Source organism: Vicugna pacos, chromosome X, assembly GCF_048564905.1.
Source record: "Vicugna pacos chromosome X, VicPac4, whole genome shotgun sequence".
Classification (NCBI taxonomy): domain Eukaryota; kingdom Metazoa; phylum Chordata; class Mammalia; order Artiodactyla; family Camelidae; genus Vicugna; species Vicugna pacos.
In genome coordinates this window covers 13,056,600-13,084,226 of record NC_133023.1, presented here as the reverse complement: position 1 = coordinate 13,084,226, position 27,627 = coordinate 13,056,600, and the positions used below count along the sequence as shown (strand labels likewise).

General features: G+C 41.4%; 1 protein-coding gene and 1 pseudogene across 7 annotated transcripts in view; one reads left to right on the top strand and one right to left on the bottom strand.

Moving 5' to 3' along the window:
- LOC116278249 (protein Mdm4-like) overlaps positions 1-24,636 on the bottom strand; it is a 66,692-nt pseudogene extending 42,056 nt beyond the window's left edge.
- Positions 24,637-24,897: 261 nt separating this feature from the next.
- Positions 24,898-27,627, top strand: part of RAI2 (retinoic acid induced 2) — a 58,954-nt gene continuing 56,224 nt past the window's right edge. For 5 of the 7 annotated variants that reach the window (XM_015250739.2, XM_015250738.3, XM_072955675.1 and 2 more), the window contains exon 1: positions 25,288-25,688. The gene's annotated coding sequence lies outside the window, so the exon portion shown is untranslated. Of the gene's footprint in view, positions 25,099-25,287; positions 25,689-27,627 lie in introns of those variants that run through there. The other 2 variants (XM_072955674.1, XM_072955676.1) reach the window with 2 other exon arrangements.

Sequence of the window (27,627 nt, the reverse complement as noted above, 5' to 3'; positions counted from 1 at the left end):
TTGAGAGGTGACACAGGTGTGACAAGCCAGATCAACTGAATTAGCAGTCACAGCTAATTTGGTGTCACCTCAGACCCCAATCATAGTACACTCTTGGTGTCTTCGTGGCTAGGAAATGGCTCTTGCTACAATGGGGTGCCAGTAGGCGGGAGCAGGAATGGCACCTACAACATTTGGGTTCCATTTTCTCATAGGCACAGCCAGCCCTGATACAAATAACCTAAAATGAAGGCTTTAATCTCCAAAGTGTTCTGAAAGAGTGGTGGGCCATGCATTGATTTAATCCCCAACCCTTTTTTTCATTCTAATAAGATTCTCAGGCAAGCCAGTGTTATTCCTTTGCATCTAGGCAGTACCTGGTATAAATTTTTGGAAGATTTGAATATTGAGGTTGTCACTTGAAAATAAAGTATTGTTGCTATTGCAACAACAACAACAACAATAAAACTAATAAATATTAAGTGCTTATTAGATGCTATGTACTGTTCTAAGTGCTGAACATGTTTTAAGTCATTTAATCCTTACAAACGCCCTATTAAGGTAGATACTAATTATTGCGTTCCCTCCATTTTATGCATAAGAAAACCAGGGGTGTGGCAAAGGAATTAGAAATATATTCAAAACCCCCATTGAATTAAAAACTGGCATAGCCATCTTCTTTGTTACCACATGCATTACATGAGAATCACGAAGAATGATGTTTTCCAGTGCTTTCACAAATAATTGCTACAATCCAGCTCTGGTATTTATCTCAGTTGCTGGGGTTAAAAAGTAACGGTGCTAATCTCATTCATTTCATCACTGGCAAATCACTCGATCCATTATCCCTATTTTTCCTGTCTTTAAAATTGGGGCAGTCATACCAGGCCACCACCCCTCTAGCCACAGAGAACAAAAGCAATAAGTTTTCATTGCAAAACATTTTGAAAAATACTGTATTTGTACTAAATTGTTATTCAACCCGTAGGGAGCTGGGTGGTGGCTAAAGAAGGAGAAAAGCAGGAAATGGGAGAAAAACCACAGCAGAGAAGAAGGGCTGCCTAGAGAGGTGGAACCCAAGAGCACAAAGGCCCCAGGACAGTTCCTGTTACCAGAGTTTGTTTTCAACCGCACCCCCCATCCCACGTTGACTCAAGGCTCCTTCAGGCAGGGCTTACCTTGGGGCCTCACTGATGGCTACATCAGTGTTCACTAAAGACTTGAGTGTAGATGGAGCTTCCTTGGATCATTTCCCAAGTCTTCCCCTTGTCTCCCATTTCCTCTTCCATCTGCCTTTCCAAAAGTTCCCAACAGATGTTTCTCAGGTTCGCCCATATTGATTTTGCTTCATGCAGAAATATGCCTGAGCATCTCTCTCAGAGCAGAGACCTGTCCAGTGCTCAATAGTGTGTGTATGTGTTTGTGTGTGTGTGTGGGGGGGTCTGTGTGTGTGTGTCTGTGTGCATCCTCAGAGCACAATTCTCTTGCTTGATGGAGAATCAGTGTCACACATTGCATTTGTCTTCAGGGAGGAAAAGAAAGAAGCAAATTTCAACGTGATCTTAGTATAAACCATTTTTAAACATTAAAAATTCCCCCTTCGAGATGCACTCTTAGGGTGGGGCAAATTTGGATCTCTTTTGAGTCAAGACTATAAACAGAAAATTCCTCACTCCTGGGTTGAAGGCTACCATGGATGAACTTACTGCTTGAAAATCTGCAGATTCTCCCATCAAACTGGCACAGATTCTGAGCACACTTGAAAATGTCCATGTTGTCACTTTTTAGGAAAACTTGAATAATGGAAGACCAAAGCTCAGATCCATTTGTTTGCCTCTGTCTTCTTTTCCAAAAGGAAGGCTGGCCCAAGCTTCTTACCAAAATTTAATCCCCCGAGAAGCACTTCTTTCCTCACCTCAGTTTGGAAAGAACACTATATAAAATAGACTTTTAAACAACTTAAGTAAATTCACAAGCTCTTACATGTACTTTCTGTGTTCATCTCTTCATCTTCCCTGCTCTACACCATGGACTATCCTGCAAACATTAAATAGTCCTAAAATACGGTTTCTACCATGTCACGTCACCACTCAAAACACATTCAATTAATCCCAGTCACCTGCAGGATGAATTCCAAAATCTTCAGATAGACCTTTACATTCCTTTCTCCCACTCTTCTTTTACACAATCCCTTCACTTCAGAGTCCTCCTAAACACGACTTCCACTTTCCCAACCTTATTCCTCTTAATATGTCCTCATCTCAACCCTTGACAGCCCTCTCCCATCTACATATCTGAAATCCTTCAGAGCAGCGGTTCTCACAGTGGACTTCAGACCAGCATCATCAGCCCCACCTGGGAACTTGTTAGAAATGCAAAGGCTCAGATCCCACCACAGACCTACTGAATCTGAGTCTTTGTGGTTGGAGACTTGCAGTCTTATTGAACAGTCCAGTGGTTCTGGTGTACACTCAAGTTTGAGAATACTTTTTAGCTCAGATCTCAACTCTTCCTGGATGCTTCCCTGATCACTGTATCTTTGATCTAAGCTCCTGAGATGTTTCCATATTCGTCCACTTCATTTGGCAGTCACCATGTGCAGCCTTGTCTAAGGTTAACAGCCTTTTCAGAAAGCCAAGGATGACTTCCATCCCTTCCTCTCTTCCACGCTCTTCCTGCCCTTCTTTCCTTTCTAATATACCACAGGCCTTAGCACAGACACTCAGTCAGCAGTTGTTGAGTGACTGAGGTTAGGTGGGTGAGCAGAGTTCGTATGTTTTGGTAGTAGCTTTTTAGCTTTGATGTCTGTAAGAAAGACATATCCTTCCAAAACCTGTCCTTTGGTTCTCCTGGCATAAACAGAATACTAGGACAACTGTCTCATGGCTCTGACTCTTCTAGCACTTCTTGAAGCTTGGTATTCTGGAGACACTATAAATGATTGATATAGACCATTGTTGTCAACTACCAATGACTAAAGCAGGTCCCAGAAAACTCTTGATTTAGCAAAGTTTGCTGGCCCAGTTCTGGCTAATTAGACAAAAGGTCCATAAATGGTGAATCAGAAAGGTCAATCTGATCAACTACTGGGACCATGTAGCTCTCACCTACCCCTGCCCTACTCCCTGGGAAAGTGACCCTTCTCAACATGGAGGGCATCACTCTGAGCATCATGAGAACATCTGTCAGGTCCTTTTGTAGAGTGAGGCCCCAACCCTTTCAATACCATCTCCTTTTATAATTTGCTTCCCTTCCTGCTCACCATGAACCCTGGTTTCTGACATTTTCATCTATAAGACAACCTGCTCTTAAATGCCATGATACCCAAAGAGAAGTTAACCAAGCAAGCTCCAAGGAGTCTTGTGAGAACAGTGGGAGAGAGAGTCCTTTGTAAGACATTTCTGGACAAACAGTAAAGGTGGGATTATGATTTTTGTTCTATGACTCTACTATGGCCTGAGGTATTTCAACAGAATTTGTGGTTAGGGCTCATAAACCATTCTGAGATTCCAGCCCCACTTAGAGGAGTGAGCACTAAAACTTTTTTGACCCAGGCAACTGTATCAATAAAAATATTTTGTGCATGAATGGCCAATACAGATATATTTGTTTCTAAATTATATCTGTGTACTCCTGCTCTAATGTATTATGTACATGGTAAGTCACACACCCAATGATACACTTTGAAAGGATGAGGAAAAGATAAAATGAATAATATTTTTAAAGTCTTTCCAATTGTGATAGCTTCCTACTATAATTTTCTAAAAGGTCAAGAAATCATACACAGTCACAGAAAGGTTTGTTGCAGTAGCAGACATTGTCAGTGTCCAGCCGAGATTCCTTGGCCCTGTTGGTCATTTGCAGAAGTTTCCTGTAAGAGCAACAGCTTCTTATGTCTCTCTTCATGAAAGCATTCTCTGACTGTTAGAGTGTGGTCAGTATGCACGGGGGAGACCGGAAGTGTCAGGGACCTAAACAGCCCAGGGATGATCCTTAACCAATGAGGATAAGAGTCAGTGGATAAATACCCCAACTTCCTTGAACCTCGGGGGAGGGACAATTTTCTTCCGAGTCTCTCAGAGGGTCCTCAGCAGGACAGAGTCCCGTGTGCTCAAAGTAGTAATCCACTCATCAGCATACGCTTTATTGGCTTTCCTGCCTTTGTGTGTCACTTCCCCATGCCCTCACTGTGCTTCTTCCAGTCACCTCCCGAATAAGATACTTGCATCTAAATCCTGGTCTTGGAGTCTGCTTTGGGGGGACTCCAACTGAAGATAATTGTTAATAACATATTTTAAGTGATTTTTAAGTGTAAGTTACTTGACAATTTCTATTTTAAAGTACTCTGATTAGATGTCCTCATTTTATATAATGTGCTGAGCTACTACTAGGGTGAGAGAATTGGCAGTGCTGCCAATTTTTCTTATACTTTTGTGAGCTTGTGATAATGGTAGTATCTTGATCTATGGTTTCTTTACAGGGATTTTTTTAAGTTACTTGCCAGTTTTGAAAGAGTTATTAATTAAAACTGGGTAACATAATTTGTAATGCCACCTAACCAGGAACATGTAAACTGTAATACTTTGTAATACGCTGAAAGGAGCAATCACATGAAGACTCCATTGTCAACTATTCCCAGGGTGGAACATGCACTCCTTCCCCAGGACACCTTGTAAAACATGAATGAAACATATGACCCTCTCATACAGACCACTAGTGGCAATCTATATATTAAATAGTAGTAAAACTGAATCTATCTATTCATTCTAACATTTGTTCCCTACATCCCAATGTGTTATCTCATTCCTGGGGTATGATGACCCCATTTTGGAGACTACTGCTCTAGAGACTCTAAGGCCATGTCTAAACAGCCAAAGCCAAATGGAGGATTGAGGCCAATGAAAAAATACACTCTCTAACAGAGAATCACCACTCGGGGCAAAGTAGGTTTAGTAGGTGGGCAGTATTTCTCTGACTTGATGTCCATGAGTCCTTGAGTTCTTGAGTGCTATGTCTGAAGGAAGAAAGAGGAGTTAGATTCATGAAGTGTGCAGGTAGAGAAGGGTGGAGAAATTGGAAATGAGGATAAGAGAGCAGAAGGCAGGGTTTTGGTTCTTGCCTGGTTTGACAGAATGGTTTTTGAGGCTCAATGGAGAAAGATATATTGAGGTCCAACATGGAAGGAGCCATTTTATGAGATGCTTTGATGAGACTGAACACAAGCATCTTTGTTCTGGGGCTCAGGAGACAAAGAATACCACACAGGGAGAAGAGAGGTGTTCTTTGGACTGCTGCTGCATCATGGACCATTTAGGGAGCATGGCAAGAGAGCACACTTGGTGGGGAAGTTGGACTTACCAGCAGCAGCAGCAGCAGCACTAGGAAGAGACCCTCACTCCAACTTTGAGCTGGTGAAACTGACACGGGGAAGCCATGGCCAGAGAGAAGCAAGATGTTTTCATAGTGGATGAGTGGGGCCTGCGACTGCCACAGTGTTTCATGTGAAATCCCTCCAGGGACATCCAGGACTACTTGATCGAAAGGGGGCTTTTCTAGAAAGCTGTCTGTTTGGGCTGCTGTAACAAAAAATGCCAGGCACTGGGTGGCTTGTGAACAATAGAAATGTATTTCTTACAGTGCTGAAGGCTGAGAAGTACAAGATCAGGGTGCCAACCTGGTCAGGTTCTAGTGAAGGCCCACTTTTAGGTTGCAGACTGCTGACTTCTTGCATTGTCCTCATGTGGTGGACGGGTTCAGGGAGCTCTCTGGGGGTCTCTTTTATAAAGCACTAGTCCCAGTCATGAAGGCTCTGCCTTCATGGCCTTATCACCTCCCGAAAGCTCCACCTCCTAATACCATCAGCTTGAGGGTTAGGATTTCAACATAGAAATTTTGAGGAGGACATAAATATTCAGACCACAGCACTGATGACTCTGAATTAGCAGATGGAGTTAAGAGCCAGGAAGTTTGGATTAATTTAACCTCATTCATATCCCCCAGGAGACATTTGGTTCACAGTAATAACTTGGGCCTTTTTACTGTCAAAGAAGTAAATGAGTATTTCACTTCAAATAATCATTTCTCCACTTTGCTTTGGCACAGTACAGCCAGCCCCATGGCAGAGAAAATAACAATGACTTTTTACGTGTTCACTTCACACAGGGGCAGTATTTGGTGCAGGGGAATACTGTGAAGCATCAGTTGATGATATGATATTGAAGAACAAATGGAGAGGAGAACCAATGATATTACTGCTTCTTCTAAGCAGGTTTCCAAGAGCAGACTTGCTTCCCACTGCTCCGAGTTGCAGAATTATAGATGTTAGAACTTGCCCTATGAATGAGTATATCACTCCTCTTGGTGAATCATTTGTGCATCGTATGAGTGATATCTTGTGGCTATGACCCTTATATTCCTCCAGTTGAGTAATAATTTGTACTATTGGGTGAATTTTTGCACTTGTAGTTTGCAAACTTGATCATTCTTACCCAACTCCTTGTCATCTCACCTCCTCATAGAGTCATGATTTGAATAGCTCAGTTGTGAGACTGAGGTCTCAAATTACCAAAGTACTGTAACTTTTCCCACAAATACTACAAGACTTGCAAGAGGAAGCTAAGACCCCCAAAACCAGTGGTACCTCATATAGAAGTGTCAGCTAACTGCAAGATGAACACTTTTGAAAGCTTGATTCACTTTTTTGGGATGCTGGGAAACCATTTAATGTGCTGGAAGAAATTTGGGGATGAGTGAGATGGCATCCCAACATTTTGAAAGTTAAGAGATTTTTCCAAAGATACCTTAATCTATTTCCAGTGAGTACTTTCCCATGGCTCAATATAACAAATAGTCATTGCCCAATCACACTTGCTAAAATACATAAACTTGTTGTATTGGGTAGTAAAGATTTAAATTTCATCCAAGATGCTATGTGCAGTTTGATTTCGTTTGGAGGTAGTTTTCCTGGAGGACTTTGGGGGGAAGAAGGTCTCTTGTCTTGAATTTCTTTTAAAAAGAATTTCTTTCCAGACAAAAATCTAAATCATATATATACACACACACATACACACACACACATACATACACACACACACACACATATATATATATGATTTTATATTACATATATGTATGTTCGAATCTTTCATTGGATTTCTAACAGTTGACCCTGAAAAAGGAAGAAATATAGATACCATTATATAGAGAGATCTAATGAAAGACTCAAAAACATTTAATCAGGAGGTGGTCAGCTTTTATGTGAAATCCTGTATATACCATTGGGAACAAAGGCTTAGTTTATATGGAAGTGACAATGGGCAAATGAAACTCAGAAATGTGACATTTTAGAAGTTGTCATGGATAAATTCTAGAAGTCAGAAGCTTAAAGAAAGATAAGATGCAGTTTCACAAACTTATCCAAATGCCAATTATAATTTAATACTCTCTCTCTAGGAGTAAGTACTCCATTGGTGGTAATCATTATCTTGAAATGAATTCATGAACATTAATTAAGCCACCTCCAAGCAGGATAATTAAGAGACAGTTAATAAAAGACATTTAATACTAGTTATATTTTGTGAACAGTTGTCTCTATTGAAACTTTTTGTTCATTTGCCAGATAGGTAAAAGGTACTTGACTGTAGAGGTATATTTTCTGGCAGAGGTTGTGTTTGGAGTTGGAAAGCAGCACCCTGGGAAACAGTGTGCTGTTACCATGGTCTTGGAATGTCATAATCCTGAATTCTGCAACCATCCTGCAGCCAAATGCCAAAGCAATTTTGGGCAAGCAACCTAATGCTTCAGCTCCTCTGGTTTCTAATCCCATCATAAAACAAATATAATAATAATCTCTCTCTGCTTCTTAACACTCTTTCCACCCTTGGCTTCAATATCTTTCTAATCTCTCCTTTTACTTTGCTCACTCTCATTAGCAAAGGTAGTATATTTGATACCTGGAGCAGATCATTTTTTGAAGTGCCCTTTATTTCTATGCCAAAATTATTTTTAGTATCAATCATATAATAATCATAATAATATTTTTCTTCAATTATTCTTTACTTTTAAAATAAACAATTAAAAAGAAATTTTGGTCTGTACAAGATGACTTCGACCCATTTCTCCCTGATTCCCCCTGCTAAGGATAACTATAAACACTGGAAAGAACTTAAGAGGCAAACAAAGGAACACTCTGAAATGTGGGAAAAGGAACTGGTTTGGATCCGAAGAGGAACAACATAGCCACAGGATGTCTTACATTCCCACCTCCCCTCAACAGAAGAAAGCAACCCACGCCTAGCATTTCCACAACCCCAACCTAGCAACACGGGGTAGCCCAGGTAGGCTCATTACTCTACCAGATGAAATAGTATGTTCTCTGATAACACCAGCTGAATTTGACAGCACTGGTAAACTGGATGGATCAGGAGCCCCTCTAAAAACAAGCAGATAAAGGAAGTGCTTGCCTCTCTTGCCAGACCTAAGACTAGCCTCCCTTACTGAGAGACGCCAAGTGGCAGGTTGGCACTGGCAAGAGAGATTCTGCCACACACAACAAGCTGCCTGACCCAGGAAACACTCTTTATCCCTGTGGGCCCCCAGACTCCCTTCCTCCACCTAGAGACATCAGATGGCCCTGCCTGGAGCAACCCCTTTCAGGCAACACCATCAGGGAACAGTGGGAGCCCTCTCAGCAGCGCCAGATTAACCAAACACACCAAAAAATACTGCAAAGGCTCTGAAAAATAAGCTATTGTTCAAACCACACTCCACAAAAGTAGGCCAGGACCTACATGCTAAACCTAAACAGGTGACTCCTGCTAAAATAAAAGATTTAAATAGGACCTAGAGTCTCACAAAATAATAGTAAAAATGTCCAGGATACTAATGAAAACCACCCATCATATCAAGAGTCAGAAAAATCAAAATGTGAATGAAAAAAAAAGACAACCAACTGATGCCAAAACAGAGATGAATGAGATGTTGGAATTATCTGACAAGGAGTTTAAAGTATCCATAACAACAACAGCAACAACAAAACTTCAACAAGCAATAACAAATTCTCTTGAAACAAATGAAAAAATAGAAAATCTCAGCAAAGAAATACAAGTTATGGAAAAGAATGAAGTGGAAATCTTCTAACTGAAAAATATACCAAAAATTTTAAACTTCCTTGATGGGCTCAATAGAAGAGTAAATATGCCAGCAGTTAGAATCAATGAACTTGAGGACAGATTAATACAATTTATTCATCTAAAAAAGACAGAAAATAGATTGGAAAAAATGAATGGACTCTTGGGGGCCTATGGAACAATAAGAAAAGATCCAACATTCATATCATTGGAGTCCCAGAAGAGGAGAAAGAGAATGAGGCTGAAAGACTCATTAGAAGTAATGATGTAAAAACACCCCAAATTTGGCAGAAGAAAGCACAAAGATACAAGACTCTGAGCAAACTCCAAACAGGATAAATTCAAAGAAATTCATATTGACACACTGTAGTTAAACCTCTCAAAGCTGAAGGCAGAGATATAATCTTGAAAGCAGCTGGAGATAAAATGATGTTGACCTATCGGGAAACACCAATTCAGATGACAGTGGATTTCTCATCTGAAACCAGGGAAGATAGAAGGAAGTGGTACAATATATTTCAACTTCTGAAAGGAAAGAACTGCCAACCCAGAATATCCTTTATCTGAGAAGGGGAATCAAGACATTCTAAGATGAAAAACATTAAGAGAATTTGTTGCTTCCAGACCTACTTTTAAATATTGGCTAAAAGATGTTCTTCAAGCAGAAAGGAAGTTATAAAAGAAGGAATCTTCAAGCCTCAAGAAGGAAGAGTTAATTTTGTATCCTGCAACTTTACTGAATTTTTATTAGTTCTAACAGTTTTTTGCTGGAGTCTTTTAGGATTTTCTACACATAGGATCATGTCCTCTGCAAACAGATAGTTACACTTCTTTTTATTTTTTTTCCAATGTAGATGCCTTTTATTTCTTTTTCTTGCCTAATTTCTCTGGCTAAGATTTCCAGTACTGTGTTGAATAGAAGTAGTGAGAGTGGGCATCCTTTTCTTGTTCCTGATGTTATAGGAAAAGATTTTACCTTTTAATCCTTGAGTATGCTGTTAGCTATGGGCTTGTCATATATGGCCTTTGTCATGTTAAGATAAATTCCTTCTATACCTAATTTGTTGAGAGTTTTTATCATGAAAGGATGTTTAACTTTATCAAGTGTTTCTTCTGTATATATATTTAGATGATGTGATTTTTATCCTTCATTCTGTTAATGTGATGTATATTACAATTATTGATTTGTGTGTGTTCAACTATCTTGCATCCCAGGGATAATCTCCAGTTGATCACGGTGTATGATCCTTATAACGTGCTGTCGAATTTGGTTGCTAGTATTTTGTTGAGGACTTTTGCATCTCTGTTTATCAAGGATACTGGCCTATGTGATTTTCTTTTCTTGTAGTGTGCTTGTCTGGCTATGGCAGCATAGTAATGCTAGCATAATAAAATGAGTTTGGAAGTGTTCCTTCCTCCTCAACTTTTTGGAAGAGTTTGAGAAGGATTGACATTAATTCTTCTCTAAATGGTTGATAGACTTCACCAGTGAAGCCATCTGGTCCTGGGATTTTCTTTGTTGAGAGGTTTTTTTATTACTGATTCAAACACTTTAATCATTATTGGTCTGCTCAGATTTTCTGTTCATGATTCAGTCTTGGTAGGCGGTATGATTCCAGGAATTTATTAATTTTTCTGGGCTATCCAGTTCATTGGCACATTATTTTTCATAATATTCTCTTAAGACCCTTTTTATTTCTGTGATATCAGTCATAACGTCTCCTCTTCCATTTATAGTTTTATTTATTTGAGTCTTCTCTTTTTTTCTTAGTCTAGATAAAGGTTTGTTGGTTTTGTTTATCTTCACCAAAAAACCCTCTTAGTTTTATTTTTATCTTTTTATTTTTCTAGTCTTTATTTCATGTATTTCTGCTCTCATCTTTATTATTTACTTCCTTGAACAACAGAAAGAGCACATGGGTGAATACAAGAGACTATCCTCCTAATTGTATAAATTATATTTTACAATCAAAACAAAAGTTATAACACCATCTAATACTCAAGACAATGATATTTGAAAGCAATGAGAATAAAGGGACTTAAATGGAAGGAAGATTTCCACACTTTACTTGAAGTGGCAAAATGTTGATATGCTAGAATATGATCCATTGCATATTTATGTTGTAATATTCAGAGCAACCATTAAGAAAGCTGTACAAAGAGATACATTCAAAAACAGTATAAATAATGCAAGGTGAATTTCTTAAAAAAACTGTTCAAGTAATCCACAGGAAGGCAAGAAAAGAAAAAAAGAGGAAACAATCAAAAAACAAATAATAAAATGGCAGACTTAAGCTCTAACATATAAATAATTATCTTAAATGTAAATGGTCTGAATACACCAATAAAAAGGCAGAGATTGGTTAAGTGAATTAAAAAACATGACCCAACTATATGTAGTTTATTGGAAAAAAAACCTCACTTCAAATTAAGCAACACACCCCTAAATAATCCATGTGTCAAAGAAGATGTCTCCAGTGATGTAACTACATGGAAACAAATTAAAATGAAAACACAACATAAGAAAATATGTGAGATGCAGCTAAAGCAGTGCTAAGAGAGAAATTTATAGCAGAAAAGAGGAAAGATCTTAAATCAATAACCTAAGTTCCTATCTCAAGAAACTAGAAAAAGAAGAGTAAAATAAACTGAAAGCAAGAAGAAGAAAGGAAATAATAAAAAGCATAAATAAATAAAATTGAGAATAGGAAAATAATAGTAAAAATTAATAAAGTGCTGATTCATAAAAAATAATATTGATAAAGTTCTAGTACAGCTATTAAAAATAGAGAAGAAAAAAGCACCAATATCAGAAAGTAAACAGAGCTATCACTACAGATCTTATTAGGCATTAAAAGGGTAAGGAAATACTACAAACAATTTACACTAATACATTTAACAGTTTAGGAAAAATGGACCAATTCCTGTAAAGCCAGAAGGTACCAAAACTCAACCAAAATGAAATAGATAATCTGAAGCATCCTGTGACCACTATAGAAATTAAGTTTGTGATTTTAAAATTCTCCAAAATAGAATTCTCTAGGCCGAGTTTCATAGGAGAATTCTACCAAACATTTAAAGAAAAATTAACATCAATTATACAAAATCTCTTCCAGAGAATAGAAAAGGAGGAAAATTTTCCAACTTATTTATGAGGCAAATGTTACCCTGATATCAAAACTGGACAACTAGTATAATAAAAGAAAACTACATACCAATATTGTTCATAAACTTCGACACAAAAATCATTATCACAGTATTAGCATGTGGAATCTAATAATGTATAAAGAAAATATAATTAAGTGGAATTTATTTCAGATATGCAAGGCTAGTTCAATATTTAAAAAGTGTATCAATGCTGATCTTCAACAAAGAAACAAAGGCAATACAATGGAATAAAGATGGTCTCTTCAACAATCAGTGCTGGAACAACTGAACATCACATGTAAAAAAAAAAGCTAGACACAGACCTTATACCTTTCAGAAAAATTAACTTAAAATGGATCTTTGACCTAAATATAAAATGCAAAACTATAAAACTCCCAGAAGCTAACAAAGGACAAAACCTAGATATCCTTGGGAATAGCAGTGACTTTTTAGATAAAACACCAAAGGCACAATCCATGAAAGATAGAACTGGTAAGCTGGACTTCATTAGAACTTAAAAGTTCTGCTTTGCGAAAGACAATGTCAAGAGAATTAGAAGACAAGCCACAGCCTGGGAGAAAAGATCTGCAAGAGATACATCTGATAAAGGACTTTTACCCAACATATACAAAGAACCCTTAAAGTTCAACCATAAGAAAACAGACCAATTAAAAAATTGACCAAAAACCTTAACAGACACCTCAGCAAAGAGATACAGATGGCAAGGAAGCATATGAAAAGATCCTCCACATCGTATGTCATAAGGGAAACTCTCATTCACTGCTACTGGCGATGCAATATGGTATAGCTGCTTTGGAAGATAGTTTGGTGGTTTCTTACAAAATTAAACATACTCTTCCCATAGGACCCAGCAATCCCACTCCTTGGTATTTACCGAAAAGAGCTCAAAACTTATGTCCACACAAAAACCTGCATATGGATGTTTATAGCAGCTTTATAAATAATTGCCAAAACTTTCAAGCAACCAAGATGCTCTTCAGTAGTTGAACAGATAAACTGTGGTACATCCAAACAATGGACTATTACTCAGCACTATATGGAATTTTATTCAGCACTAAAAAGGAGTGACCTATACAGGCCATGAAAAGACATGGAGGAAACTTAAATGCATATTACTTAAGTGAAAGAAGCCACTCTGAAAGGCTAAATACTGTATGATTCCAACTATATGACATTTTGGAAAAGGCAAAAAAAACCATCAGTGGTTACCAAGAGTTGGGGGTCAAAGGAGAGATGAACAGGTGGAGCACAGAGGATTTTTAGGGCAGTGAGATACTCTGTATGATATTATAATGATGGATACATGTCCTTATACATTAGTCAAAATTCATAGAAAGTACACCACCAAGAGTGAAATCTAAGGTAAATCACAGGCTTTGGGTGATTATGATATGTCAATGTAGGTTCTTCATTTATAACAAGTATACCAGTCTGCTGAGTGATGTTACTAATGCAGAGGCTATGCATGTGTGGGGGCAGGAGGTATATGGAAAATACCTCACAATTTTGCTGTGAACCTAAAACTGCTCCAAAAAAAAGTTTTTAAAAAAATAAATCAATGAAATTTATCATATCAACTGAGTAAAGAAGAAAAACCAAATAATCAATATTAATTGATGCAGAAAATACATTTGACAAAACTTAACACTCATTCATGATACAAATTCAGCTTTGTTCTTTCTCAAGATTGCTTTGGCTATTTGGGGTCTTTTGTGGTTGGATACAAATTTCAGGATTGTTTATTCTTTTTCTGTGGAAAATGCCATTGGAATTTTGATGGGGATTGCACTGAATCTGTAGATCACTTTAGGTAATATGGACATTTTAACAATATTAATTCTTCCAATCCAAGAACATGAGATAGCCTTACATTTATTTGTGTCTTCTTCAGTTTCTTTTCACAGTTGTCTTACAGTTTTCCATATACAGATCGTTCACCTCCTTGATTAAACTTATTCCAAAGCACTTTATTCTTTTTGATGCTATTGTGACTGGGATTGTTTCCTTACTTTCTTTTTCAGATAGTTTGTTGTTAGTAGAAACACAACTGATTTTTGTACATTGATTTTGTATCTTGCAACTTTACTGAATTTGTTTATTAGTTCTAACAGTTTTTTTGGTGTGGTCTTTAGGGTTTCCTATATATAAGATCATGTCATTGCAAAGACAACTTAATTTTTTCATTTTGGATTTGGATGGCTTTTGTTTCTTTTTCTTGTCTAACTGCTCTAGCTAGGACTTCCAGTACTATGTTGAATAGAAGTAGTGGGAGTGGGCACCCTTGTGTTGTTCCTAATCTTAGAGGAAACACTTTTAGCTTTTCAGTGTTCTGTATGATACTGTGGACTCATCATATATGGCCTTAATTACATTGAGCTACATTCCTTCTATACCTAATTTATTGAGAGATTTTATTATGAAAAGATGTTGAATTTTGTCAAATGCTTTTCTACATCTATTGATATGGTCATGTGGTTTTTATCCTTCATCCTGTTAATGTGGTGTATCACGTTTATTGATTTGGTATGTTGGACCATCTTTGCATCCCAGAAATAAACAGAACTACAGAAGACCCCAAATAGCCAAAGGAATCTTTAGCAAGAAGAACAAAGCTGGAGACATTACACTTCTTGATTTCAAACTATGCTTCAAAGCTACAGTAGTCAAAACAGTATGGTACTGGCATAAAAACAGACACATAGACCACTGGAACATAATAGAGAGCTCAGAAACAAACCTACACACATATGATCAACTAATCTTTGGCCAGGGCTACAAGAATGCACAATGGGGAAAGGATAATCTTTTCAATAAATAAAATGATGCTAAAAAAAACTGGATATTCACATGTATGAATGAAGTTGGGTCCTTTTCTTACACCATACACAAAAATTAACTCAAAACAGATTAAAGACTTAAATGTAAAACCTGAAACTGTAAAACTCCTAGAATAAAACACAAAAAAAAGCTCCTTGACAGTGGTCTTGGCAATGACTTTGTGGATATGACATCAAAAGTACAAGCAACAAAAGCAAAAATAAACAAGCAGGATGACATCAAACTAAAAAGCTTCCAGACAGCAAAGGAAGTAACACAATGAAAAGGCAACCTGTCAAATGGAAGAAAATATTTGCAAACCATATATCTGAGGTATTTAATACAAGAAGTTAATATCCAGAATATATCAGGAACTCATACAACTCAATAGCAAAAAAATCACAAACAACCTGATTTTAAAACTGACAAAGGACATGAATAGACATTTTTCCAAGAGGTACAGATAACCAACATGTTTATAAAAAGGTGCTCAACAACACTAATCAGAGAAATGCATACCTAAACCACAATGTGTTATTGCCTCACAACTGTTAAGACAGATAATATAAAAAAGACAACAGATAATAAATAGAGGCAAGGGTATGGAGAAAAGGGAACCCTTGGGAATGTAAATTGGTGCAGCCATTATGGAAAACATTATGAAGGGTCCTCAAAAAATTAAAAATAGAACTACCATATGATCCAGCAATCCCACTTCTGGGGTTTGTTGCTATTATTGCATACATTTATTTTGTATTAAATAAAAGACACATATACACAAATAAGATGCAAATATTATAACTTAATTAATGAATGAGAGCAATAAACTAAAAATCACCTTAGGTATATAAGTAGAAAGGACACAAAGAAAAATGGCCCATCTTCCTAGTAATCAGAGAAATATAGTTTAAAACAAAATGAGACAAATCTTTTGGCCTAGGCTAGTAAGTACTCATAAGGCAAGTACTTTCGGAGCTCGTATTTGGAGTTGTAAGTGGAACATCCTTTATCAGTTTGGCAACATATAAATGTTTCTGTGTCTTCCCCAGAAATATTACAGCTGTGTATTTATTCTGAGAACTATTAATGTGAAACATTGACATACACAAAGATACTAATTGTAGAGTTATTTACAACAGCAGAATTTGGAAATAGCCTACACATCCAACAGTAGGGCAAAAGCTAAGTATATGGTGATGAATCCATTTAATAAAATTGTTTATTGAACTACTGAACATGTTTATTGTGATTATGTAATATTATTAGAATGCATGGGAAATGCTTATTACTTGAAGATATTTAGAGACAAAAGCAGGACTAAAATCACATGTAATATTACTTCACTTGAGTAATGCTATCAAAAGAAAAACTTAGAGGGAATATACAAATTTGAGAGTGGTTATGATTGAATGGTTATACTGAAGATAGAATAGCCTTTTATACTTTAATTTGTAATGAATGCTATAATGAAAAATCATTTTTAAAAGAATGAATTAAATGTATTTGGCAGTATTTCTACATTACACAAATATTTTATTTTTTAAAGGTCACTTCTGTTTGCAAATAAAATGTTTTTGTTTTTCAAAAAAACCACTATAAATCTCTAACGAAGACCCATCTAACAGGAGTGAAAGAGCTAATCCAGAATGGTGATAGTCTGCAAGTTATGCAAATACCCTTGTCAAGTTTGGGGGCAGTCTTTTTAAGGCAGGACATTAGTGAGTGAAAAACCAACTCTGTCCTATGCAGACAGCAATGTGGACCTCAGAGACTAATGGGGACTCTGGTGAGTGGGGTCAGGTGGTGAAGCTATATTTCCAACGGAAGGCATGAGAGCTATGCAGAGAAACAGACCCAGAGGCCTAATCATAGGGCTGGATCCAATGTGGGGGAGGGTCATGGTGAATGCTGTGAACTGATGAATGTGGCTGAGCAGTGCATCAGGGACACTGGGAGAAGCCAGCTTCATCTCAGACTCACACATTGGTGGTCTGGCTCAGAAATTAAGCAGGAATAATCCTGGGGGCAAAGGGTGTCAGATATTCACCTGATATCTGATACCTGAGGGGCCGAGGTAAGCAGGGGCTGACGGCAAGAAATCTGGGGAAAACACTTGGATGTTGACTTGGCAGAGAGGCCACAGATGCAGAGGATGCAGTGAGAACTGCTAGCCAACCTAGCAAGGGAGATTTTACTCTTGCTCTCTTTTCTTCTTCTATAAAATTGTTCTATTCATAAAATTCAATAATTTGAGAAATTCTCCCAACTGAAGAAAAATGAAATGATTAAAGTTCCTTCTGTATTATACATTGATTTTCCTGTTCAAAAATGAATGACCTTGCAACTCCTTTCACCCTTGAACTTAGGGCAGTGGAAACCTTGTCAGTTCTGTTGGAGAGACTTGCCGTGCATGAATTGGGCAAACCTGACAGTCCATCCACACACTGAAGTTGCAGGAACATGCAGCGCCCTTTGTGGCACAAGCCATTTGTGAGAATGATGGCCACGTTCTCGTTTGTTTATAAGCTGCGTGCTAGCGAGGTCAGATGTTGCGTATCTGTGGGAGAACAATAGATTTGATGGCTAAGGAAGCCCTCGGTAGCTCTTCTTCCAAGAGACAATTGCAGACAGAGTCTTGGCCTGACCACAGGGCCAGGCACAGGGGACTGCGGTTTTCCATGATTGGGGATATTTAGGGGCCACCGCTTTTTTTCCCCTTTAACATTAACACCCCTGCCTTGGAGTGTCTCAGTAGTTATTTTTTATGATTGTTTTGGATAATATTCTAATTATCAGTGCTCATTACCCCAGGGCAACTTTGCCGATGTTTCCTTTCTCACTAGGAGCTCAATCTGGCTCATTTGTGAATGGATTTTTAAGAAAGGAAAAGGTGTCTGACACCTGGAAACAGAAGAAGAGTTGGCAGGCGTAGATAAGTGTGTGTGTGTGTGTGTGTGTGTGTGTGTGTGTGTGTGTGTGTGTTTCTCTGAGCATCATTTTCCCCATTGGAAGGCAGGCTGGTGTGTGGCCATCTCTGAGCTAGCTATCCTTGGTCCTTTATGTGCCAGTATTTCAACCACACTCACGCCATAATTGGCCTTGTTATCCCATCCAGCAAGTTAAGTCACCTCTCCAAAACCAAATCTGGATCTATTTGCCACTTCACCAAAACCCACTGCCTTATTATTTCATGCCCCTGCCTCCACATCTCTTTCCCGGCTATAATTTTTTGTTTCTGGTCCTTTCTTCGTGACGAAATGCACGCTACTCTGGCTTCTCAGAGTCACTTGGCTTGTACAGGGCTCTGCATTGATTTGGACAAACCCTGACAGCCTCAGGTGACGGTCACATGGCTCCAACCCCAAACCCACTCAGTCCACATGCTCGCTCCACACAGAAAAGGAAAGCGTGTTTCACGGTTACAAGACTTGTACAAGATGGGAGATACTGACTCTCCTTAGAAATAAGACCAAAGCACAAACGTGAGGGGAGATAATCATGAATTTAACTACTACTCTTTTAAGGTTTATTTTAATTTTTTTTATTGAAATGTAGTTGATTTACATTGTTTCAGGTGTATAGCAAAGTGATTTAGCTATACATATAGATATATTCTTTTTCAGATTCTCTCCCATTTAGGTTATTGTAAGATATTGAATATAGTTCCCTGTGCTATATAGTAGGTCTTTGTTGTTTATTTTATATATAGTAATGTGTATCTGTTAACCCCAAACTCCTAATTTATCCCTCCCCCCTTTACCTTTTGGTAACCATAAGTTTCTTTTCTATGTCTGTGATTTTATTTCTTTTTTGTAAATAAGTACATTTGTATTTTTTTAGGTTCTACATATAAGTGATATCATATGATATTTGTCTTCCTCTGTCTGACTTACTTCACTTAGTATGACAATCTCCAGGCCCATCCGTGTTGCTGCAAATGGCATTGTTTCATTCCTTTTTAAGACTGAGTAGTATTCCATTATGTATATATACATGTATGTATATAAATATACCACAACTTCTTTTTCCATTCATCTATCAATGGACATTTAGGTTGTTTCCATGTCTTTAACCATAACTTACTGAAGGTCTCCTACATAAAGAGAACTGAAGTAGGTTCTGTGGGAGATGTAAGCCATGGGTCCTCCCTTGATGCTGACAGTCAAGTCGGAAAGACAAGACATAAAGGGGATGGCGGCTACTGCCAGTACAAGGGGTCCAGAGAGAGAATGTTCTGGCTCAAAGCCCCTCAGAGCAGTGGGAGGGCAGGAGGTAGAAATAAACTCTGCTGACCCTGAATGCAGGAGTCTTAGCCCTTTGTCAGAGGCAGGAGAGTGTCCTCGAGGCACTGCTAGCATGGAAACCGTCACATGCCCAGCGGGCTTCCAAATCCAGCAGAACCATGGACTTCAACCATGTTCTAGTTTAGATCATTTTCTGCACTTGTCTTCAATCAGATTAAAATATCAGTTACTGACCTACTTGCCCCCTCCACTTGTTTTTGTTAGATTTCTTGATTATAGAAAGGCCCTTACCCCCTTATCTGGGACTAAAGCAAACAAAACAAAGTGAAATGAAACAAAACAAAACAATCCTATAATCCTGCATGTATGTCTTCAGATGCTTTCAGTTGCAAGCAGTAGAGACCTGACTCAAAGAAGCTTAACCTATAAAGAGCAATGTAATAGGAAGTGCAAGTTCAGGTAGCTCCAGAGGTGGTTGGTTTTTCTAGCAGTTCAATAACAGTCTCATAGCTCCAGGTTTTCTCTCTATTTTTGTTGTGCTGCCTTGAGCATCAGTTCCCTCCTAGCACCATAGTGACCATCCTGGTTTGTTGGTAAAACCAGTTTATGCCTTCTGCCCTGAAATAATTAGTAGTAGCAGCCCCTTCCTTCCTCAGTAATGTCCTAGTTTAGAGATCAATTATAGGATCACCTGCGTTGTGTTCTTGCTTCCAGTTTCATATGCAGTTACATTATCTTCACATCCATTGGGAGAGGGAGGGATTCTCTCCTGAAACAGCAAGGACTTACCCATAAAGCCTCCAGCGAATCTCTCCTCTCATCTCTTTGGCCCAAATTATAGCAGGAGGGATGCAATTAGCCTCAGATCACACAGACCCCATCCTAAAGTTAGGATCAAATTGTAAGGTACATGATTTCATAGAAGAGTGATGGATACCTGAACAGTATTTGGGTTCTATTAGGAAAGAGGAAAGTCAAATGCAGAAGGGAGCAGCCACAAGCAAACCCTTTATAATGAGCCTGCTTCTTACTCTTGACAATTTCTGAAAATCCTCTGAAGTCAAATGCTCTCCTGATTGAGACTAGACAGAACAACAGCTGAACTATCAGAGACTTCAGTGCCAGGCAGGGACAGTACCTCACTACTCTGTGTGTTGTAGCAGGTAGCTTATTACTGTAAAATAATAGCTCCTTGGGATATGTTCGTCAGTTGCCCAACTGAAGGACCAACTCATGTATCCTCTGATTCAGTCTTTGCTAAAATTAGCAAAGATTTCACATGAACTCTATGATGCTCTTTGGATAAAATCAGGGTATAATAAAGTTCATGTGAAATCTCCAAATGAAGAATACTGAAGCCCCCATGCTGACCATATTAGAACTCTGCTCTATCAAAATAGTCAAACCCTTTACCTTACCCTTTGGGCTCTGGATATTCCTTAGGTCAAATGTCATTGCAGTTGGACTGTCTCTCTGAATGCTCTCCATCCTCTTTCCCTGAGCCTGGATTTGGTTTCAATCCTCTGTGATTTAATTACCCCTTGCTATTCCTTTTAGCATTTATCCCTTTCACATTGTGATTATGTTTTCAAATGCCTGCCTCATTCAGTTAGTCATCCAGTAAATATTCTTAACCACCAGAATTTTTTGAAATAGTTTCAATTTTAAGTACATTATTCAACTTCAGTAGAATATAGACCCCTTAAGAATTTCTTGCAAGCAATCAACCCTTTCCCCCAGTCATAGTCACACCCATGAGCATTAAACTGACATCTACGACTTCAGAGCTTCCTGGAACTCCTAGAGAAATCCACAGTAATGCTCATGCAGATTAGATCAAATCATGTCGGCTTAGCCATCAACTCAAGTCACATATGTCTTCTACAGAGCATATCAACACCCAGGGCCCAACAACTCTCAAATCTAGGTCTCCAGCTTAGATTTTGAAGTCCAGACCTGCTCTTGCAAATGCCTACGGGACTTCTCTATGTGGCTACCCAACAGGCACTTCCAACTCAAGATGTCCTAACCAGAACTCCCTGGAGCAGACACTGACGGTGTGCCACCCTCATCACTTGGATGCTTCCATTTCAGCGTGCTTCACAGACATCCAGCTGCCAGCATCTTCTCCCTGTGCCTGAGAAGGACTCTGCCAATTCTGGGTGGCAGGTTGAAATTGCCAGAAAATCAGCACCCCCTGGGCCCTTAACCAGCTTCCTCACCTCCTGAGTGGCACAACACTCTTTTCATCATGTCCAAGAGTTTGCCCGTGGGATTAAGCTCCAGTTGCCCATGACGGTGTTTGGCCTTGATATCATCCCCCATTGGCTGCCATCTCCACTTCCCTACCAGGGCTTCCTTCACCTTCACATTTAGGATCTGTTTCTGGGGGAACCTACAGCATTTATCATCTCCAGCCCCAAATCTACTTGTCTTTCTAGGGACATCTATCTCAATGACCACACCCCCACCCAATTCAGAAAGCCAGGCGTCAGTTTCTCCAACTCCTCCTGTTTCCTCCATCAGTAAGTCCTGTTGATTCTATATCCCAAGTACCACAACTCAAGTTCTGACCCTTCATCTCTGCTGGCACTGACTTGACGCAAACTCTGATCATTGCCACAGTCTCTCTCACCTGGTCTCCCAGCTGCCAATCCCATCCCGCTGCAATCAGCCCTTCATGCCCACTGCCAGAGTGGTCATTTCTCAACCCGAATCTTTCCCAGTCACTCCCTTGCTTAAAGTTCTTCGGTGCTCCCCACTGACTACAAGAAAAAGCTCCTTCACAGGACAGACCAGGGACCTCAAGGGACTGCTAGCTTCCTCCACCCCTCCTTGCTGCTGTTCTTCCCAGCCCCCACTCAGCCTCACACAATATTTGTAGCTTCCAGATCCTAGCTTTAGTGCCTGATATTATTCCCTTCACTTGAAATGGCTTCCCATTCTTTGAAAAGCTCCCACTCAGCTCTCACTGCCCTGCTCTTAGCACCATCTCTATGCCATCTTTTCTGACTGCCCTGCTCCATGCCACTCCCTACACCTTCCTGTGTGGGGACAGGTCCACTCCTTTGGGGTTCACCTAGCCCATTTTGTAACCCCTCATGTACACATAGTGTCACATTGTATTACTAATAGTTTATTGACTGGCCTGCGAGCTCGTTGGGGTCAGCAAGACATGTTAACCATCTCTCTAACCACAGTCCTTAGTTCAGTGACTGACATACAGCAGGTGCTTCATAGATGTTTATTGGATAAATGAATGAATCGCCCATCTGGCATGTAGGTGAAAACTAGATTATGAGTAGATGCTGTATTAGAGAAGTAGGATATAGATGAAAGAATCAGATCTGAAATGGGAAATTTCCTGTGTCCTTATTTAAAATCACCAAATACTAGAATTACAGAACTCAAAAATCACCCTGAGCAACCCTGCAAGATTTTTTTGGTTCTTTCCTGCTATTTTGGTTTGTCCTTTCTTTCCTCCATTTTCCTAGGTAAACCTTTAACTGTATGAATGCAGTACTTCCACATTAATGTCCCATTTCTGTCCCCGAACATCTCCTCCCCTGCCAATCCAGACCCTCCCTTTATGGACTCTTCCCCTTCTCTCTGCAAGGGCAGCCACAGTGAAAATACAGAGGGATACCACTGCACATTTCTCTGGAAATGGGGGCCATGATGCCTGTTTATTATGCGTTAATCTGAATCAATATAGTCTCTCCTGAAAACATAAGCACCTCAAAGGGCAGCAAATATGAATCACAATTGCTAGCGAGGATCAAACATTAACCCAGGACTATGATGAGGCCAACAAAAGAAATAGGCTAGTAATTGCCTTCCAGGATATCAATCCCTACCTTATATACACATACCCCCTCAACACACACAAAACCTTTATGGATCTTTCATCCATGAACTTGCCCAATTATAATTGCCCAGTTGTGTCTTTAGTTATATTCAGGCTAGATCCTGGCAACCGAGACCTCACATACCTGATCCAAGGACTCAGAACAGTTATGAGATCTTTAGAGGAAGTCTTTGGCTTCTGACATGGCTGAAGACGCATTCACAGACATATATTTCCACAGGTATCATTAATGACTTACAGCTGATTTAAAACCCCTAGAGCCTTACTGAAACAAGTAGGAACTGGTACTTTCTGTTGATACTCATTTCTATCAGTTCTTAAACTTGCATTGTATGTCTTTCTTCTCTTATGTTGATTGGGTACTTCTTAATTTCACTTTTTTTTTTCCAAAAGAGGAAATTCCTTATCAAGGAATGGTACCACCAGAGCTGACTTCTCCCTTAGGGGCAGTAGGCACCACGCCTGAGGCCCAAAATACTTTCAGAGGCTCAGGGAAATGTTTTAATTTCTTTTAAAATCAGAAGAAAACGTGATCTTTTAGGTCAAAGAAAATGTTTTAATATATAATATTAATACATTTGCCTTTACACCAATGCAAATATAAAATGTAATTGTTACTATTTTTTTATGGAGGAAAGAGTCCACAAAGGCAAAGTGTCCATGCAAGGCATAATGTTTCTACCACATTATGTTTGCAACACAACAAAGTTAAAATAGAACCTTTCAAACACAGGTTCCTGTTCCCATACTAATCATAAAGTTGCCAGGCTGCACACTCTGTGGGGCCACCCCAGGTTCTACCTGACGCCACTAATGTGAGTGTTGGGGCTCAAGGAGGTCTGAACACGCAAAGGACAGCAAGAGTCAGACTACTGTCTGCTCAGATTCAAGTAATTTCTGCTCTGCCATTCTCTCTCAAATATCTGCATCCTATTTTGATTACCAGAAAACACTCTTTTCATATTTAGGGATTAATTAAACCAGTGTAGTTGCTTCCTTTGCTCTCTTAAAACATTTATAGGATTTGGGGATTTTTTAACTTTGTTTTAAAATGATCAATACTACTACTGCTACCTATCATTTATTTACTGGTTAGGGACCATATAGTCATCATCTCTGTCACTTCAGCTTCTTAGCCCAGTGTCTGGCAAACACTAGGTGCTTAATAAATGTTAGATTAACAACTGAATCACCTCTCAGGCAAGTTTGCGGAAATGCGATTATGTCCGTGAACTGATTTTGTCTTTAATAATCTCATACACTGTGAAAAGGGTCTTTGAGCTGTATCCCAATTGGCATTTTAAGGAGGTGGTCCCTAGGCCCTCGCCACCTCTCCCGCCTCCATCCGCCAGCCACTTCCTCCCTCCTGGGCTCTGTTCTCGCTCTTCTCCATCCTGGGGTCTGGAATGGTCCCCAGCCCGCCGGGAGGCATCAGGGTCCGTGCTTGGGCCTCCCTCCCGAGCGTCGCCCCCCGACCCCCGCGCTCCGGCGCCCCTTCCGCCACCCCGCGCCTCCCACAGCCACGCCCTCCCCGTGGGCGAGATCACCTGTCCCTCCTCCGCCGCCGCCTCCTCCGGTACCCTTTCGCCCCCCTCCTGCTCCCCCTCCTCCGCCACCTCCCCCAAGCCCTCCCCTTCCCCGCCTCCTCCCACCCCTCGGTGTATATAGTAAAGGCCGGGCGCCGCACGCAGACACACACTCGTCCGGACACAGGCGCATACACGCTCACGCACGACCGGCAGCGGCGGCGGCGACAGCAGCTCGGTGACAGCGGCGACGGCGGCTCCCACCGCTGCTCACCCCCTTCAGGCTGCCGGCGGCGAGGCCAGACAGGAGAGTTCCCGCACCCGCGACCACCCCAAGGCTTCCTGGAGGCGGCGGCCGCGATTGCAAGGTAGCGGCCGCGGCGCCCCCGTGCGGGCCGGGGTCCCCCCACCGCCCTCTCCGCGCGGACCTGCCACCGGGACGCAGGGGGCGCGCCGGGCTGGGCGCGCCTGGCGGGGCCCGGCGACCGGGGAGGGGCCTGCTCCCGGGGGCAGGACGGCGCCCGGAGGCCGGGGCCAGCGGGGAGGGCCGGGCGGGGGCGGGGACGCGGGCCGAGGCCGCCACCCGCGCGGCGTCCTCGGGCCCCGCTCCTGCTCCCGGCGCCGCGCACTGGCTGGCGGGGCTGGGGCCGGCTGGGGAGACGGCGCCGGCCGGCGGGGCGGGGTCCCCGAAGTGGGGTTTGGGCAGCCACTGGCGCTGGCAACGGGCGCAGAGGGCGGCGCGCGGCGGACTCCGCGTCCGGGCATCGCACCGGGCCGCCTCCGGCTCTGCCGCTCTGCCCCTGCCCGGAAAACCCGGTGCCTTCCAGGCCCTTCGAAAGATGGATTCTGTTGACGTATCTGGCGGCCCTGGCGAGCCGGGTGGAAAGTTGGGTTTTGCCAGATCGCGCTGGGCTCGTCTTTGTGACGCTCGACCAGCCCCGCATCCTCCTGGAGCCGGGTGAGTGAGCGTCGGCGCCTGGGAGCCCTCGTGCCCCGCAATGCCCAGACCCGGGGTGGCCGCACCAGCTTGGGCTTTCTGCCATGTTAGGCACCGAGCAGCCTTCTCGCTGCATTTTTGCGTGCGTTTCAGCGGTGCTTTTTGCTGCCGAGGGAGTTACTGCTTCTCTCCGCGCTGGCTTTTTTCGGGGTTGGGGTTGTGCTCTGTGTATTTGCTTGTTTGCCGTTTAAAGCCCGACTATTGTTCAGGATAAGCTCCGCCTGGGTGGGGAAATGGCATCCCACCACAGTTGCCGGCGAAGGGTAGAAATGTTGCCAACAGCTGCTGCTTTGTGTTTCCCTATCAGAAGTCCCCGGAGTAGGTTTGGGGCACGACGGATAGATGGAGAGAGGGATCGGGCACGGAAGAAGAAGGTGCCTGTGGAGGAGCGAATCATCACCCACCCCATGGCACGCAGTCAGCCTCCCTTTCTGCCTGCCAAACTTTTATGAATATTCCTTTTGTGGCGGGGTGAAGCTTAATGAATTCAGCCCAGTTTTCAAGGGAAAAGCAACCCGGCTTTAACAATGGTTAGAGAACTTAATCAATGAGAAAAGCAGGGGGAGGGGGAGGAGGCGCTGACAGCGTATCGGGGATGTGGCTGCTTCTTGCAGAGTCAGGTATGGGAGAGGTGGACAGGGCAAGGCGCAGCGCCGGGGTGGCCGCATTCCCGGAACTGTCAGTAGCTCTTACCTGTACCCGCTGGAGCCACCACAGTCGTGCCCCCACCTCACGGTCTGGCCAGAACTCGGTGACGGGGCTTGAGGGGCCGCTCGCGGCAGTGCGCGGGGCCGGCCCCCCTCATCTGGCGTTTTTAAGGATGTGTAAATATTTTGCTGAGGATAAGTGACATCAACAGAATGATATTCCGCAGAGCCCGGGTGTGCAGCGATGATAAATAGATATGGCCAAACAAAGTTTTGATAACCGCAGATTCTCATGGCTCGCTCTGTTTCATTTGGGTCTTTGTTTTTGTTGGTTTAGCCTTATCTCTCATCCTCTGGTGTGATCCCTTTATTTAGCTGATTCTTAGAAGCTTCTCTTTAGAACGGAGAGAAAAGCAGCCAGCAGGGAGAAAACAATCCTTAGCCTTGCATGCATCGGGCAAGGTTTTATGTGCTGTTCCCGGGGAATATTTCCCACCGTTTTCTAGATATATCTCTTCCTCCTTTTCAGTCATCAGAATCGTTTGTTGATTGACCAAGAGACTTCTGATAACTTTGAAAATGTGTTGTGATGTGCCTTTGTTACAGTAGAGGGGTGGCAGCGTGGGAGGAGAACAGTGGAGAGGTTAGTGGGTGGGAGCCGCTTATTAGAGCAGCCTTATGCCCCCACACACTGTTTTGTCCTTGGCGTTTTCTTCCTAAAGGGGAATATGGGAGCTCTGCCACTGTTGGAAGCTGGAGCGGCTGGAAGACTGGAAGCCCGGTGGCATCCCGGTTTCTCTGCCCCTTAGAAGCCCAGAAAAGCCACCTACCCACCCACCCCCTACACACAATATCCTATGAATGGGCGCGTCTGTCTCATCCTGACAGATGCCCACTAGAGGCATCTACAAGGTGACTGGGCACTGGGAGCCAAGACAGACTGGCACTTGGGGTACTGGCTGCTCTGGCACCAGCTCATAGGATTGGTCAGCCACCCAGGGGGGTCCTTTATCATGCAAAGAAGCCCCAGACCTCCAGAGGTGAGATCTGGCCCAGGAAAACCTGCCCATTTCAGGAACAAATGAGAAAACAGCTTTCCAGGTGATGCCAGTTGCCAACGTGAGAACTTGGTTGGTGGGCATTAGGGCAATAACTGTAAAACAAGTGAAAAGTCTTGTAGCCAGAAAACAGAGCCACCAACACAGGGCACCTGAAATGCAAAAAAAAAAAAAAGAAAAGAAAGAAAGAAAGAA